The 14,981-nt window shown below is 46.6% G+C and overlaps 1 protein-coding gene across 1 annotated transcript in view; it reads right to left on the bottom strand.

Annotated features, from left to right (window-relative positions):
- The window catches only part of LOC138536951 (uncharacterized), a 56,558-nt gene extending 47,153 nt beyond the window's left edge, over nucleotides 1–9,405 (bottom strand). The window contains exon 1 of the mRNA XM_069641415.1: nucleotides 9,360–9,405. The gene's annotated coding sequence lies outside the window, so the exon portion shown is untranslated. The remainder of the gene's footprint in view (nucleotides 1–9,359) is intronic.
- Between the last annotated feature and the right edge of the window lie 5,576 nt (nucleotides 9,406–14,981).

Here is a 14,981-nt window from a genome sequence, read left to right as displayed (position 1 = left end):
TCCACACATCACTGCTTAAAGAATATAAGGTGGATCCTTTCTCACGAAAGTTTCAGAAAGCCAAGACTCCGACCACAGTAGAACCACAAGTGTATGAAGTGGAATACTTTGTGGATTCTCGGTATTATCAAGGCAGTCTCCAATATCTTGTCCATTGGAAGGGCTTCTCCACTGAAGAAAGAACCTGGGAACCCAGACACCATCTGCATGCTCCAAGGTTACTGAGAGAGTTTCACCAAAGATACCTGGGAAAACCAGGGGGCTTTCGGAGGGAGAAGGGTTATACTGTCAGGATCCATCCCTGGAAGTTATGGCAGAAGTGAAAGTTTTCGCCACAGAGAACCTTCAGTTAGCAGTCCAGTCCTCCTCCAACATGGCTGCCTTTGTTATTTAAGCAAGCCCCGCCCACCTCCCGACGCGTTGTATCTGTGTTATTTTTCCCTGTGATACCAGCGCTCTGCTAATACTCCGTCTTAGCTCCTTCAGTGCCTCCTGCAGTTTTACTCCTACCCGCTTGCCTTTACCTCCGTTTAACTTTGCTTTTCCCTACTTCCCTAGTGCTTTCACGGCACTTGTCCGTTACGCCTTCTCAGTCTTTTCCTTTGCTTTCGGCATCTTGCCACTCGTACTAGCGGTCCACCGCCATCCTCGCGTATCTACGTGTTCCTCCCTGTGCCTTTCGTGGATCCAACCGTTTCTGGTAAGTAGGGACTTAAACTGCTTCTCCTCTTTTCCTACCTTTCCCTCTCTGCTCGGACCATTTCCCCGTTCCAGGCTCTATCCCTCTTCTTTTTCCTCCCTCATCGCTTCTCATTGCTGCTTACCTAGTATCCGGCCAAGTCTCCATGGATCGGATCCTGCCTTCTTTTCCTCAAGCCATCTTCACTTTGGTGGACAGAACGAACTTACTTGATTCACAGTTTCCTGGGTTCACTCCGGATCACTCACTACCACACTATTGGAGAGTCTCATATTCAATACAATCTCAGGAAGACGACACAGGGTTTTTTACCGTCCATCGGTCTTTTCCCTGTCGCAGGGCCTTGGCTCCTCGGGGCTCCCGAAGACAGGTCCCACTTCCTGTCGAGGTGGCCTCCGAGGGAGCCAGACCCTACTTGCATGACAGGAGGTCCAGAGACAAGTCTACAAAGGAAGATCCCAGAACTCTCCGAAGATCCTCCAAACACTCCAAGGACAAACAAGAGGAAGCCTCAGGTGAGGAGAAGGGTGGTGAGGGTGAACAGCCTGACAGCTAGTGCTGCATAGTAATATATAGAGGTGAGCTGCTACTATCTGTGAAGGCACACAGGTGAGCTAGTGCTGCATAGCAATGTATAGAGGTGAGCTGGTACTATCTCTGAAGGCACACAGGTGAGCTAGTGCTGCATAGCAATGTATAGAGGTGAGCTGGCGCTATCTGTGAAGGCACACAGGTGAGCTAGTGCTGCATAGCAATGTATAGAGGTGAGCTGGTACTATCTCTGAAGGCACAGAGGTGAGCTAGTGCTGCATAGCGATGTATAGAGGTGAGCTGCTACTATCTCTGAAGGCACACAGGTGAGCTAGTGCTGCATAGCAATGTATAGAGGTGAGCTGCTACTATCTCTGAAGGCACACAGGTGAGCTAGTGCTGCATAGCGATGTATAGAGGTGAGCTGGTACTATCTCTGAAGGCACACAGGTGAGCTAGTGCTGCATAGCAATGTATAGAGGTGAGCTAGTGCTGCATAGCAATGTATAGAGGTGAGCTGGTGCTGCATAGCAATGTACAGAGGGGAGCTAGTGCTGCATAGCAATGTATAGAGGTGAGCTGGTGCTATTAAGGCACACAGGTGAGCTAGTGCTGCATAGCGATGTATAGAGGTGAGCTGGTACTATCTCTGAAGGCGCACAGGTGAGCTAGTGCTGCATAGCAATGTATAGAGGTGAGCTAGTGCTGCATAGCAATGTATAGAGGAGAGCTAGTGCTGCATAGCAATGTATAGAGGTGAGCTAGTGCTGAATAGCAATGTATAGAGGTGAGCTAGTGCTGCATAGCAATGTATAGAGGTGAGCTAGTGCTGCATAGTGATGTATAGAGGTGAGCTGGCGCACAGGTGAGCTAGTGCTGCATAGCAATGTATAGAGATGAGCTGGTGCTGCCTAGCAATGTATAGAGGTGAGCTAGTGCTGCATAGCAATGTATAGAGGTGAGCTTGTGCTATTAAGGCACACAGGTGAGCTAGTGCTGCATAGCGATGTATAGAGGTGAGCTGGTACTATCTCTGAAGGTGCACAGGTGAGCTAGTGCTGCATAGCAATGTATAGAGGTGAGCTAGTGCTGCATAGCAATGTATAGAGGTGAGCTAGTGCTGCATAGCAATGTATAGAGGTGAGCTAGTGCTGCATAGCAATGTATAGAGGTGAGCTAGTGCTGCTTAGCGATGTATAGAGGTGAGCTAGTGCTGCATAGCAATGTATAGAGGTGAGTTAGTGCTGCATAGCAATGTATAGAGGTGAGCTAGTGCTGCTTAGCGATGTATAGAGGTGAGCTGGCGCACAGGTGAGCTAGTGCTGCATAGCAATGTATAGAGGTGAGCTAGTGCTGCATAGCAATGTATAGAGGTGAGCTGGTGCTGCATAGCAATGTATAGGGGTGAGCTGGTGCTGCATAGCAATGTATAGAGGTGAGCTGGTGCTGCATAGCAATGTATAGAGGTGAGCTGGTGCTGCATAGTGCTGCATAGTAATATATAGAGGTGAGCTGGTGCTATCTCTGAAGGCGGAGAGGTGAGCTGGTGCTGCATAGCAATGTATAGAGGTGAGCTGGTGCTGCATAGCAATGTATAGAGGTGAGCTAGTGCTGCATAGCGATGTATGGAGGTGAGATAGTGCTGCATAGCAATGTATAGAGGTGAGCTGGTGCTGCATAGCAATGTATAGAGGTGAGCTAGTGCTGCATAGTAATATATAGAGGTGAGCTGGTGCTATCTCTGAAGGCGGAGAGGTGAGCTAGTGCTGCATAGCAATGGATAGAGGTGAGCTAGTGCTGCCTAGCAATGTATAGAGGTGAGCTAGTGCTGCATAGCGATGTATGGAGGTGAGCTAGTGCTGCATAGCAATGTATAGAGGTGAGCTGGTGCTGCATAGCAATGTATAGAGGTGAGCTAGTGCTGCATAGCAATGTATAGAGGTGAGCTGGCGCACAGGTGACCTGGTGGTTTGGCTGTTGCTGTCTATCAAGCTTCATAGATGAGCTGATGCCACACGTCAAGGCAGGGGTGGGGGGGGGCTGCTGCTACTGCGTTGCCATACAATCTGAAGTGGTCATTAAGCTAAGTTCAAATGTACTTTACCATACATGAAACATGGTAAGAATTCCTCGTCCTGATTGTGTAATACGATTAAACACCTCCAATTAAGTTCTTATGTTGGCCATCTCGCACAGCCAGGTGCCAAACTGATCTACCAAAGCCAGTGCCTATTGGCGCTCGCAGCAGTTCACGATTTCCAAGCACCAAGGGCATGGGGATCCTTTTGCCTTCCTCAGCACCCACACACCTGCCCACAGACTGCACCAGTCAGCAGCTGCGCCGAGCAGTGTCTGCCACCTGCCCCGCCAGAAGCCCTGATCCTCGGAAGCATCCAAGCTCCTTCCACTAGTTTTCATTGATGATGCATTTCAAACAATAAGCCTATGAGTGGCACATGCCTGAGCCGAGTGCCATCTCCTTCAAGTCTTGGCTTCATCCGCAAGGTCGCAAATCATCAAGAACCAAACAGTCCAAACCCAACATCCTAAGCAACAACCCCCTGAGCTGTCTCGGATGCTCGCCCTGCCTCTTTCGTCAATAACATCCACGCTAAGGGCCCGATTCATGGAATATTTGCCCAGTTCAAAGTGAATTTGCACTGCTGAAAAGTACCTTTGCCCTGCTGGAACCGTGCAAAGTGTATTTTTGCTGTGCAAAGTCGGGGCAAAGTCATGTTGCACTGCAAAAATGTCTATGCGCTGACTTTGCCCCAACTTTGCACGGCAAAAATACACTTTGCACGGTTCCAGCAGGGCAAAGGCACTTTTCAGCAGTTCAAATTCACTTTGAACCGGGCAAATAATGCATGAACGGGGCCCTAAATGCACTCCCTGCTCGACCACAGGAGGGCAACAGCGTAGGCCTGGACCCCGGTGCAAGGAAGGAAAATGCCCCCACTCCCCTGCCCCCCCCCCAACCTCTCCCTGCTCTAGAGGACTCTGGACGTCAGAGCATCGATGGGAATGGAGCCGCCTGGGTGGGTACATGGCCAACATCACCAGAGCTTTGCTTTATGGGACAGAAATGCATAGAGACGCAGAAACGACACCATATGCAAGGCTGGGGTTAAATTGTTACACAGCAGTTGCTGTATTGATCGTAAATTGTCAATAAAAACGGGGTACTGTTGAACACCGGCGGGGTAAGAGGTTACGAGGGGTGGGGAGCGCGTTGGGGTGGGGTCTATAATATAGGGAAGGGGAGTCGTGCCCCCAAATATAAAAACATGTCGCGTAAATAAATGATTTCCTAAAAGAACTCACGTCGATGTAGGGACATATAACCCAGGTGAGGGGGGTGCTCATGTTTTTCACTGGGTCGGGCTTTGGCTCTTCCATGTTGGGTGGTGGTTTGCCACTTATGGATGAGCCAACTCTAGAGAGAGGTAAATAGTTACACAAGACACCTAAAAGTGTGCATTACTGTAAAAAAAAAAAAGGGAGTCTCCTTTAAAACGTGAAAGGAACACATTACTGAAGATGCGCGCCTAAAAATACCAGGTGAGTAACAGCAAAATTAATAGAATAACTGCGAATTAGTGTCAAATTCTCTTGCATATTTGCATAATTTAAGCACTTGCTGGCTGAGAAGAAACAGTTCAGAGCTCATGCAGGCAACACCAAAGAATACAAGTTAATTGCCCAATAAGCAATCTTTTGTCACATGCAATTTCAAAAAGTATGCTATTTACAACAAATGATTGCAATTGTCAGTCCACCAATACATTTGTGGCCCCCCAAGCATTGGGTAGCTGTTTATCGGGCTCCGTTCAGCACCCGAGCAAGCGGCGCCTGCGGCTGCGCTGCTCTGACTGTAGGAAAGGGTAACCGATCTCGGATAGACCTGGCCTCAGGATCCCTTCTCCAGGGGAGCAGTTGCGGTGCTACTCACTCTCAGGTTCTCACTTAAGAAGAATGCTATGAGCATTTGCTGGACAGGCAGTGCTGCAAGCATTTGCTGGGTGGCTGGGACTGCCCTCCTCCCCTGATGGGCTCCACTCCCAGTTCCACTGCATTCGTGGCATCAATGGTAGTTATGCCCCTGTTCTCAGCGTGTTGCAACAGGCTGTTGGTAACCACCTTCAAAGACTTTTGCAGAAACGACCAACATGCCTATGCGGCCCTGGTGACTAGTCTGTGTCAAATAGCAATTCCCTTTCCCTCCAAGCAGAAAGGGCCTTCCAGGTGCTCCAGATCCAGAGATGGAATCTAGTCTGTAACAAATAGCAAGTCCCTTTCCCTCCAAGCAGAAAGGGCCTTCCAGGTGCTCCAGATCCAGAGGTGGAATCTAGTCTGTAACAAATAGCAAGTCCCTTTCCCTCCCAGCAGAAGGAACCTTCCAGGGGCTCCAGATCCAGAGATGGAATCTAGTCTGTAACAAATAGCAAGTCCCTTTCCCTCCCAGCAGAAGGGACCTTCCAGGGGCTCCAGATCCAGAGATGGAATCTAGTCTGTAACAAATAGCAAGTCCCTTTCCCTCCCAGCAGAAGGGACCTTCCAGGGGCTCCAGATCCAGAGATGGAATCTAGTCTGTAACAAATAGCAAGTCCCTTTCCCTCCCAGCAGAAGGGACCTTCCAGGGGCTCCAGGTCCACAGGTGGAATCTAGTCTGTAACAAATAGCAAGTCCCTTTCCCTCCCAGCCGAAGGGACCTTCCAGGGGCTCCAGAGCCAGAGATGGAATCTAGTCTGTAACAAATAGCAAGTCCCTTTCCCTCCCAGCCGAAGGGACCTTCCAGGGGCTCCAGATCCAGAGATGGAATCTAGTCTGTAACAAATAGCAAGTCCCTTTCCCTCCCAGCAGAAAGGGCCTTCCAGGTGCTCCAGATCCAGAGATGGAATCTAGTCTGTAACAAATAGCAAGTCCCTTTCCCTCTCAGCAGAAAGGGCCTTTCAGGTGCTCCAGATCCAGAGATGGAATCTAGTCTGTAACAAATAGCAAGTCCCTTTCCCTCCCAGCAGAAAGGGTCTTCCAGGTGCTCCAGATCCAGAGATGGAATCTAGTCTGTAACAAATAGCAAGTCCCTTTCCCTCCCAGCAGAAAGGGCCTTTCAGGTGCTCCAGATCCAGAGATGGAATCTAGTCTGTAACAAATAGCAAGTCCCTTTCCCTCCCAGCAGAAAGGGCCTTTCAGGTGCTCCAGATCCAGAGATGGAATCTAGTCTGTAACAAATAGCAAGTCCCTTTCCCTCCCAGCAGAAGGGACCTTCCAGGGGCTCCAGATCCAGAGATGGAATCTAGTCTGTAACAAATAGCAAGCCCCTTTCCCTCCCAGCAGAAGGGACCTTGCAGGGGCTCCAGATCCAGAGATGGAATCTAGTCTGTAACAAATAGCAAGTCCCTTTCCCTCCCAGCAGAAGGGACCTTCCAGGGGCTCCAGATCCAGAGATGGAATCTAGTCTGTACCAAATAGCGAGTCCCTTTCCCTCCCAGCAGAAGGGACCTTCCAGGGGCTCCAGATCCAGAGATGGAATCTAGTCTGTAACAAATAGCAAGTCCCTTTCCCTCCCAGCAGAAGGGACCTTCCAGGGGCTCCAGATCCAGAGATGGAATCTAGTCTGTAACAAATAGCAAGTCCCTTTCCCTCCCAGCAGAAGGGACCTTCCAGGGGCTCCAGATCCAGAGATGGAATCTAGTCTGTAACAAATAGCAAGTCCCTTTCCCTCCCAGCAGAAGGGACCTTCCAGGGGCTCCAGGTCCACAGGTGGAATCTAGTCTGTAACAAATAGCAAGTCCCTTTCCCTCCCAGCCGAAGGGACCTTCCAGGGGCTCCAGAGCCAGAGATGGAATCTAGTCTGTAACAAATAGCAAGTCCCTTTCCCTCCCAGCCGAAGGGACCTTCCAGGGGCTCCAGATCCAGAGATGGAATCTAGCCTGTAACAAATAGCAAGTCCCTTTCCCTCCCAGCAGTAAGGGCCTTCCAGGTGCTCCAGATCCAGAGATGGAATCTAGTCTGTAACAAATAGCAAGTCCCTTTCCCTCTCAGCAGAAAGGGTCTTCCAGGTGCTCCAGATCCAGAGATGGAATCTAGCCTGTAACAAATAGCAAGTCCCTTTCCCTCCCAGCAGAAAGGGCCTTTCAGGTGCTCCAGATCCAGAGATGGAATCTAGTCTGTAACAAATAGCAAGTCCCTTTCCCTCCCAGCAGAAAGGGTCTTCCAGGTGCTCCAGATCCAGAGATGGAATCTAGTCTGTAACAAATAGCAAGTCCCTTTCCCTCCCAGCAGAAAGGGCCTTCCAGGTGCTCCAGATCCAGAGATGGAATCTAGTCTGTAACAAATAGCAAGTCCCTTTCCCTCCCAGCAGAAAGGGCCTTTCAGGTGCTCCAGATCCAGAGATGGAATCTAGTCTGTAACAAATAGCAAGTCCCTTTCCCTCCCAGCAGAAGGGACTTTCCAGGGGCTCCAGATCCAGAGATGGAATCTAGTCTGTAACAAATAGCAAGCCCCTTTCCCTCCCAGCAGAAGGGACCTTCCAGGGGCTCCAGATCCAGAGATGGAATCTAGTCTGTAACAAATAGCAAGTCCCTTTCCCTCCCAGCAGAAAGGACCTTCCAGGGGCTCCAGATCCAGAGATGGAATCTAGTCTGTAACAAATAGCAAGTCCCTTTCCCTCCCAGCAGAAGGGACCTTCCAGGTGCTCCAGATCCAGAGATGGAATCTAGTCTGTAACAAATAGCAAGCCCCTTTCCCTCCCAGCCGAAGGGACCTTCCAGGGGCTCCAGAGCCAGAGATGGAATCTAGTCTGTAACAAATAGCAAGCCCCTTTCCCTCCCAGCAGAAAAGGCCTTCCAGGTGCTCCAGATCCACAGATGGAATCTAGTCTGTAACAAATAGCAAATCCCTTTCCCTCCCAGCAGAAAAGGCCTTCCAGGTGCTCCAGATCCAGAGATGGAATCTAGTCTGTAACAAATAGCAAGTCCCTTTCCCTCCCAGCAGAAAGGGCCTTCCATGTGCTCCAGATCCCTAGATGGTATCCCCTCAATTGGGATGCAGACAAAACAATTCATGAACACATTGTTTGATATAATCAAGCCCAGCCCTATTCCATATGAAAGCCTACTGTTGCCTTCAAAGTGCTCTGCACCTTCTGGCGTTTGGTCTTCACAAATGCAGCCCATGAGAACGTCCCCTAGCGCCGCTAATCTAGGTTCACCTGGCAATAGCCTCCTAGCGCTGTTCATGCCCCGTCTGCCCAATGGCGCGATTTTGGTTGTGGTCGGTAGGTAATCCATCAACCAATTGACTTTAATATGAATCCAGGCAATTGATTGAATAATTCATGCCAACCAATGTTCGGACCAGCGTCATGCATTCTTTGCACATTTCAATGCAGATCCCCTTTAATGTGCCCAGCGGCCCCCAACAGATGCAGGTAGCCAAGAGTGGTGCCTCCATCTTCATAGCAGCACAACAAGGTCTCATGATGGCAGATTTCAAGGCATAGAGATGTCTAGTCGGCCGGTGCACAGAGGGGGCGCGGATGCATTTCAAGGCAGAGCTGTGTGAGGCGCTAGACTGCAGAGGGGAGCTGGCCCTGTCTGTTACAGATCGGAGAACGGAAGGGAGCTGCGCTAGGAATCAAGATCTGCTTCCAGGAGCTAGGTCTACGTTCAATGAATACCACGATAATAATAAAAGACACAGTAATGTGGGCAAAGGCTATCAAAACGGAAAGGTAAGATGGCGATGAAGATTAAAATGGAGTGTTAGGGGGTGGTACATATCAAGGGGCAAAGGAGTGCTACTATTAGACATGAAAGCATAGAAAAGGCACAGGTGGGAGACGATCCACCGAAGCAAGGAGCAGTCCTGCCCAGGTGCCATCTACCAGTGGGCAGAGGAGAGCTGGGGTTACACATGTATGCATAGGGCGTGCTGGGGCTGCATGCGCCTGGAGACTGCCCTTGGGTGGTAGCGGTGCGCGGCATAAATCAACATAATATGTCCAGCCACTGAGAGGCGTCTGTGTTGCATATGGTAGTGCAGAGGTGAGCTGTGCTGGCTAGGAAGAAGCAGAGGGCTGGCGGCGCAGCAAAGCGAGGCACATATGCAAGCCGGCTCTACATACCTGTGGGACAGGATCGGTGGCTTGTCTGCACATGAGGACCCGCACAGAACTTATATCTGAATTGCTGTCCAATGGCAGCGCTGGACGGGCGTCACTGCACCCTCGCGTGTCTTTGTGGGGAGAGATGTGGGTGTAGCCAAGAGTGCTGTGTTGACAAAGGGCTCTCAGCACCCCAGGCAGGCAGCCCCATGAATATTAAACTCACGTGGTCTCCAACAGCCACAGCTCGACGAGGCGGGTGTCAGAAAAAATGCATTCATGGGCCGCAGTGCACATGTTTCAGAGTGACGTTTCAGGCCTTCTGTGTTGCACATAGGTTTTTGTTGGTGACCAGGCATGGACTGGCCTATAGGGCAATAGGCCCATGGCCGAACCAAAAACACAAAATGCTGCTGTGGGCCCGTTTTTTGGTTCAAAGTGGGCCACTGTTGGGGCCACTGTTGGGCCAGTTTGAAGAGTTAATTCACTCTGAGGCTAATAGGTTTGAACAGAGTTGTGAATAAATATTCTTTAAAATGTACAATTTGCGTCACACTTTATCAAAAAACTTCCCCTTGGTTACTATTCAAACAGTGTCACAAAAGGAATGAAAAGTCACTTGCAAATTCGGGCCACGTTTTTATTGGTGCCCAAGACAATTTTATGGCCCAGTCCCACCCTGATGGTGGAACCCCCCAAAAAATAAAAATAAACAATTTCGATGAGTTTTGTCAGAAAAAAAATTCATCAAAGACCTCATTAAAATAAAAATGTCGATGAATGAATATAGAACCCTGGAAAATGCCTTGATTACAAAAGAAAACGTGTGCAGTAGATGTTAATGATACCTCACTGCCGCCATATCGTAACTTCTTTTTTTTTTACATGCAAAACCAGTGCTTCTTTGCACGGAGGATCCCCTCACAGTGTCTGCCCTGCATTAGTGACCGTTGCTAGGACTGATGTCAGCCTTTAAATCAGACACATGCAAAAGTCAAGACTTTGAAGCCAGGCTGACACATACTTACTTAAAAAAAAATATGGTGCTTTCAAGAAAAGTGTTGTTCATACACGTAACAACACTTTTCTATTTCTGAAAACACCTCATAATCAAGTGCCATATTTTAACCTCTTTTTGCATGAAAAACCAATGCTTTATCAGGAGTCCCCTTGTAATGCCTGCCCTACATTATGGATTATTGCTAGGGCCGTTGTTAGGCTGTAAATAAATCAATCACTTACAAACGCCCTGGCTTTGATGCCAGTCTGACACATTCTTACTTTAACAGACTACGGTGCTTCCAACAAAAGTGTTGTCTCTACACGGAACAGCACCTTTCTATTTACGCATGGACCTCGGAGGGCGCCCTTAATGTGCACTGGGGATGTAATTTGAATGCGTCCTTATTTATAGAGAGCATCAACACAATGTTTGTTATTTTCATCCACATGGTATCTTACTCAAATTGCTACCGAGGCTCAACTTTCAAAAAATGTATGAAATGCCTTGATGTTTTCCTCCTCTATCATTGAACTACAGCAACTTGCATGAAATGAGAGCGTGCACCATAGGAATTCCGTGCAATACTCATTGCACATGCAGCTCGAGTCGATCACCGCCACGTGCCTGGTGCCAGAAATTTGCATGCATGAAATGTCAGCTTAAAAAAGTTCTATCTGAATAAAGTAGCGTCAGAACATTCACCAAACAGACATCTTAGTAAGCAAATAAATGAAGCTATGGGTTTGCCGCAGGGTCTTACTTGTGTCTCAATATAGAGTTCAGCGCCTTTTTGCTAATGTTTAGAATTAGGTGGGTTACTGCACGTGTAAAGTAGACTTTATGTTTCAACAACACTTCCATTTTTGCACTGACCTTATAATTGGACCATTGTCGCCTTTTAAGCATATATGCTGAATGTGTTCTTATTTACGTGCAACAGTCTTCTTATTTCACCCAATGTACCTCTGATACATGCTGGGCACATCCTTCCAAGACGCTGCACATCATTTCACCCCAAGCTGCCTCCTTGTCATTTAACAGAGGTCAGTGTGCGTGCCCACTCAAGGAAATGGGCAGGGGGTGGAGGATCGGGGGGATGGAGGCTCGAGAGATAACACTAAACTACTGCACCACAAGAGTCCATTGCCGATGCTCTGTTATAACTTTCATAAGCGTGGTGGCATATCTTTACAATTCAATTCTAAAGACACACCAGTCTTCTGAAACTTATAACGCCAGAGTGGGCTTTTAGAATTCACTGTATTGATGTACCCCCAACCCAGACCTTCAAGGCCGAGAACTGCATGCCCCCGCAAGAGGTGCTGACTGATAATGATGCCAGTACAAAATCTCGTGACAGCCACTGACACAGTAAGAAAGGGCTGGAATGGCTGCCCCAATATGCCCAGTCTAACCAATTAATAACACATACCATGCTTGCTTTAGCAAGATGCCCAGAATAAAGTAATGTCAAAGTAAGGGCTAGAACGGCTGCCCCAAAAAGGACAATCCAGCCATGTAATATTTCATATTTGCCTTCTCGATGCCCATAAACAAATACCATGCCTGCCAAGCGCCTCTCGCGCACACACATACATACACACACACAATTCATACCCATTCACCATGGACAGCATCAGGACCTTTCAACCCTTTCAAATGAAAGAGGCATCGGGCCTCAGAGGTGCCCTCCAGCACATGGCTCATGTTGCCAGTCAGTAGTCTTGTAACACTACAATATATTAATTTTTCTCTATTTTCGTTCGGGGCTTAAAATGTACACCTTGCAGTGCTCGCACTACAAGCTGCATTTTCTCTTACCACGGAAAAAAAACATAAGTGTTATCACCTCACTGCCTTCTAACACTGGTTCCTCCACATCAACCACTTACTGACAAAAAAGGTTTTAGAACTCTTCAGTAGGTATTTAGAGTTTAAGCTCCCTGCTGGCTGGCCGCCTCGTGATAACTGGCAGCTATTAACCTTATCGTATTCACCATTGTAATGTATGCACCCCACAGGTGCCTCAGACTGTTTTCACTATAATCAGGGGGCCCCCAACCATCATGTTGGAAATTGGCCCCACACATCTTCAGCAGGACCTGCCATTCACCCTGTGACACATTACATCCACAAACTTCATTCCGCTCAGAACATACAAACAATGCATTATTTATCATTCAGACACAAAAGTCAACACACATATGCTTGCACACAGTCACTCATACATACATGCACCCAGCACCTCTGTTGACATTCACTGTGTGCACACACAATTAATATGTGCACACACAATAACACATGCAAACAGTGTCACAACGGCCATTGAGCATACCAGGCTTTATCCCCCATCCCTGAAATTCTGGGCTATGTTGAAAGGATCTGGTTGATCTACAAAGCCATGGCAGGACAGGACCTGATAATAAACAGTGCTTGGGGTGGTTGCACTTTTAACAAAGGCCTAGCAATTAGTAATGCCGGTCTATGTAGCCTATATGGACTTCTCGGCAGCTTTTGATATGATAGCTCGCAGTAAATTATGGGCCAAACTGGTGCGCTGGGGTATACCAAATGGGCTGCTGTATATGATACAGCTGCTTTATCAAGATACCTTAGTTAGAATTCAATTAGATGGAGAGGGACATCTATCGGAGAACATCCAGACGTCGCGAGAAGTTTAACAGGGTTGCACATTAGCTGCTACCCTGTTTAACTTATATTTAGCAGATTTCCTTAGAAATGTCAGTAACACACATATGAATGACATTAAGTTAGGCAATCTCATGCCAGCTAAGGTGGTTGGGATATGCAGATGATATAATACTGCTTGACTATACACCTAAAGGCTTACAGGCGAAATTAGATGAACTGGAAAAGTTTGCTAGGGTCAATAACCTTGTTATTAATATAGGAAAAACTAAAATTATGAGGATTGAAAAAAAACCTGCCAATAAGAAAAGATACAATGGTGGGTGGTCACTGAATCAACTTCCAATAGAAGTGGTTGATGAATATAAATATTTAGGTGTTATTGTGGATAATAGACTTACGTGGCACTAACACTGGACTGAGATTAAAAGAAAATGTATGATCGCAACCATGGCTTTGAATAAGTTCATAGGCAATCAGGGCACCTTCTCGGTCGCAACAGTTGTTAAACTGTATAGGGCTAAAATTGTCTCGTGTTTGGTATACGGAATTGAAATCTGGGGAAATAAATTTGGAAATGACCTAGATAAATTTGAGGCAAAAATGCTGAGAATACTGATGCGAATGCCCAAATCATTGCCTTATGAATATATTCTGCTGGAAAGCGAAATAACCAGTGTAAGAAGTAAAGTGCAGTTGTCCACAGCCATGCTCTATGTGAAGTTAGCTCAGTTAGCCAATAATACATTTATTGTGCGAATGATGGAGCAACATGAGGTAATAGATACTAAATCTGATTTTGAAATGATCGACAGATGGAGATCTATTTACCTCAAATGGATAAATAATGAGAACCACTGTTGGCTGCTCTACTCTGTGATTCAGACAAAGCGTAAATTGAAAAAATTAATCTCTGAAATAGATAGAGAGCAAAGAATAGTAAATTTAGCAACCAAAATTAATATAGGGCATTTATAGAACACCTCACACCAAGAGTGACCAAACCAAAGTACCAGTTGACGTATCCCAATTGCTCCACAATTCGTTAGTATTTGCTGTTTAAATTGAATTGTTGTGATGTCCTGGAAATATTAGGCGCCAGAGTGGGTATCGCACGAGAAACTAGGTTTTGTCGTCTCTGTGGAATAAACATTCTAGAATCTTCACACCACATAATGTGTGTGTGTGAAAGTTTGGATAAACTACGGAGACAATTTTTAATGTCATATGACAATTCAATGTATATGTGCAATATGAATGATGTGTGGGTAAAGTTATTAGAAGGGAATGACCTGAATTTAATTTTTTATATGATGAAATTTTATGTGTTGATTTTAGAATTTTTAAAAGAATTATCGAAAGATATTCTATATTTTTAGAAGTATTATGAGTTAAATGTAGTATACTTATGCAGATTGAAATATCTTGATGCGAAATGACAAAATATGTAAAACTCTATTGTGTATGCATATTATTAATACATTATTAAATTAAATAATTTAACACATTTCATTGCTAGCACCTGAATTTGTATGCATACATATTTAGGCAATTGAAATCATGATGGGCGACTTGGTACTTGCACGTCAATGGAGTGATCAGGGAATGAGAGACAGAAGACAGCTCATTCTCACAGCAGTTCTTAAGTGTGTGTTCTGACACAGAGAGTCTACAGCTTTTAACATTTAATTTAAGATGACTAGAATAGTGTCATTAGAATATGTTAACAGTAAGATGCATGCACCCACGAAGTACGCCCCACTCCTGGCGACTCCCGCAGTCTCTAAAAGTCGCATGACGTTTATTTTTACAGACGTCAGGGGGCAAATGCAACTAATAATAATGATTTGTTATTTGTATATCGCTTTTGCCAAAGCACTGAACAGAGAATATATTTATATAAAAGTATCACCCAATCAAAGTTGGTACTCATTTTTTAACCTCAGAAGGATAAAGGGCTACATTGGATTTAGGATTTGAATTTGTGAACT

Source organism: Ambystoma mexicanum, chromosome 1q, assembly GCF_040938575.1.
Source record: "Ambystoma mexicanum isolate Mex_15411 chromosome 1q, UKY_AmexF1_1, whole genome shotgun sequence".
In the NCBI taxonomy this organism is placed as follows: Eukaryota; Metazoa; Chordata; class Amphibia; order Caudata; family Ambystomatidae; genus Ambystoma; species Ambystoma mexicanum.
This window is presented reverse-complemented; position numbering and strand designations above follow the sequence as displayed.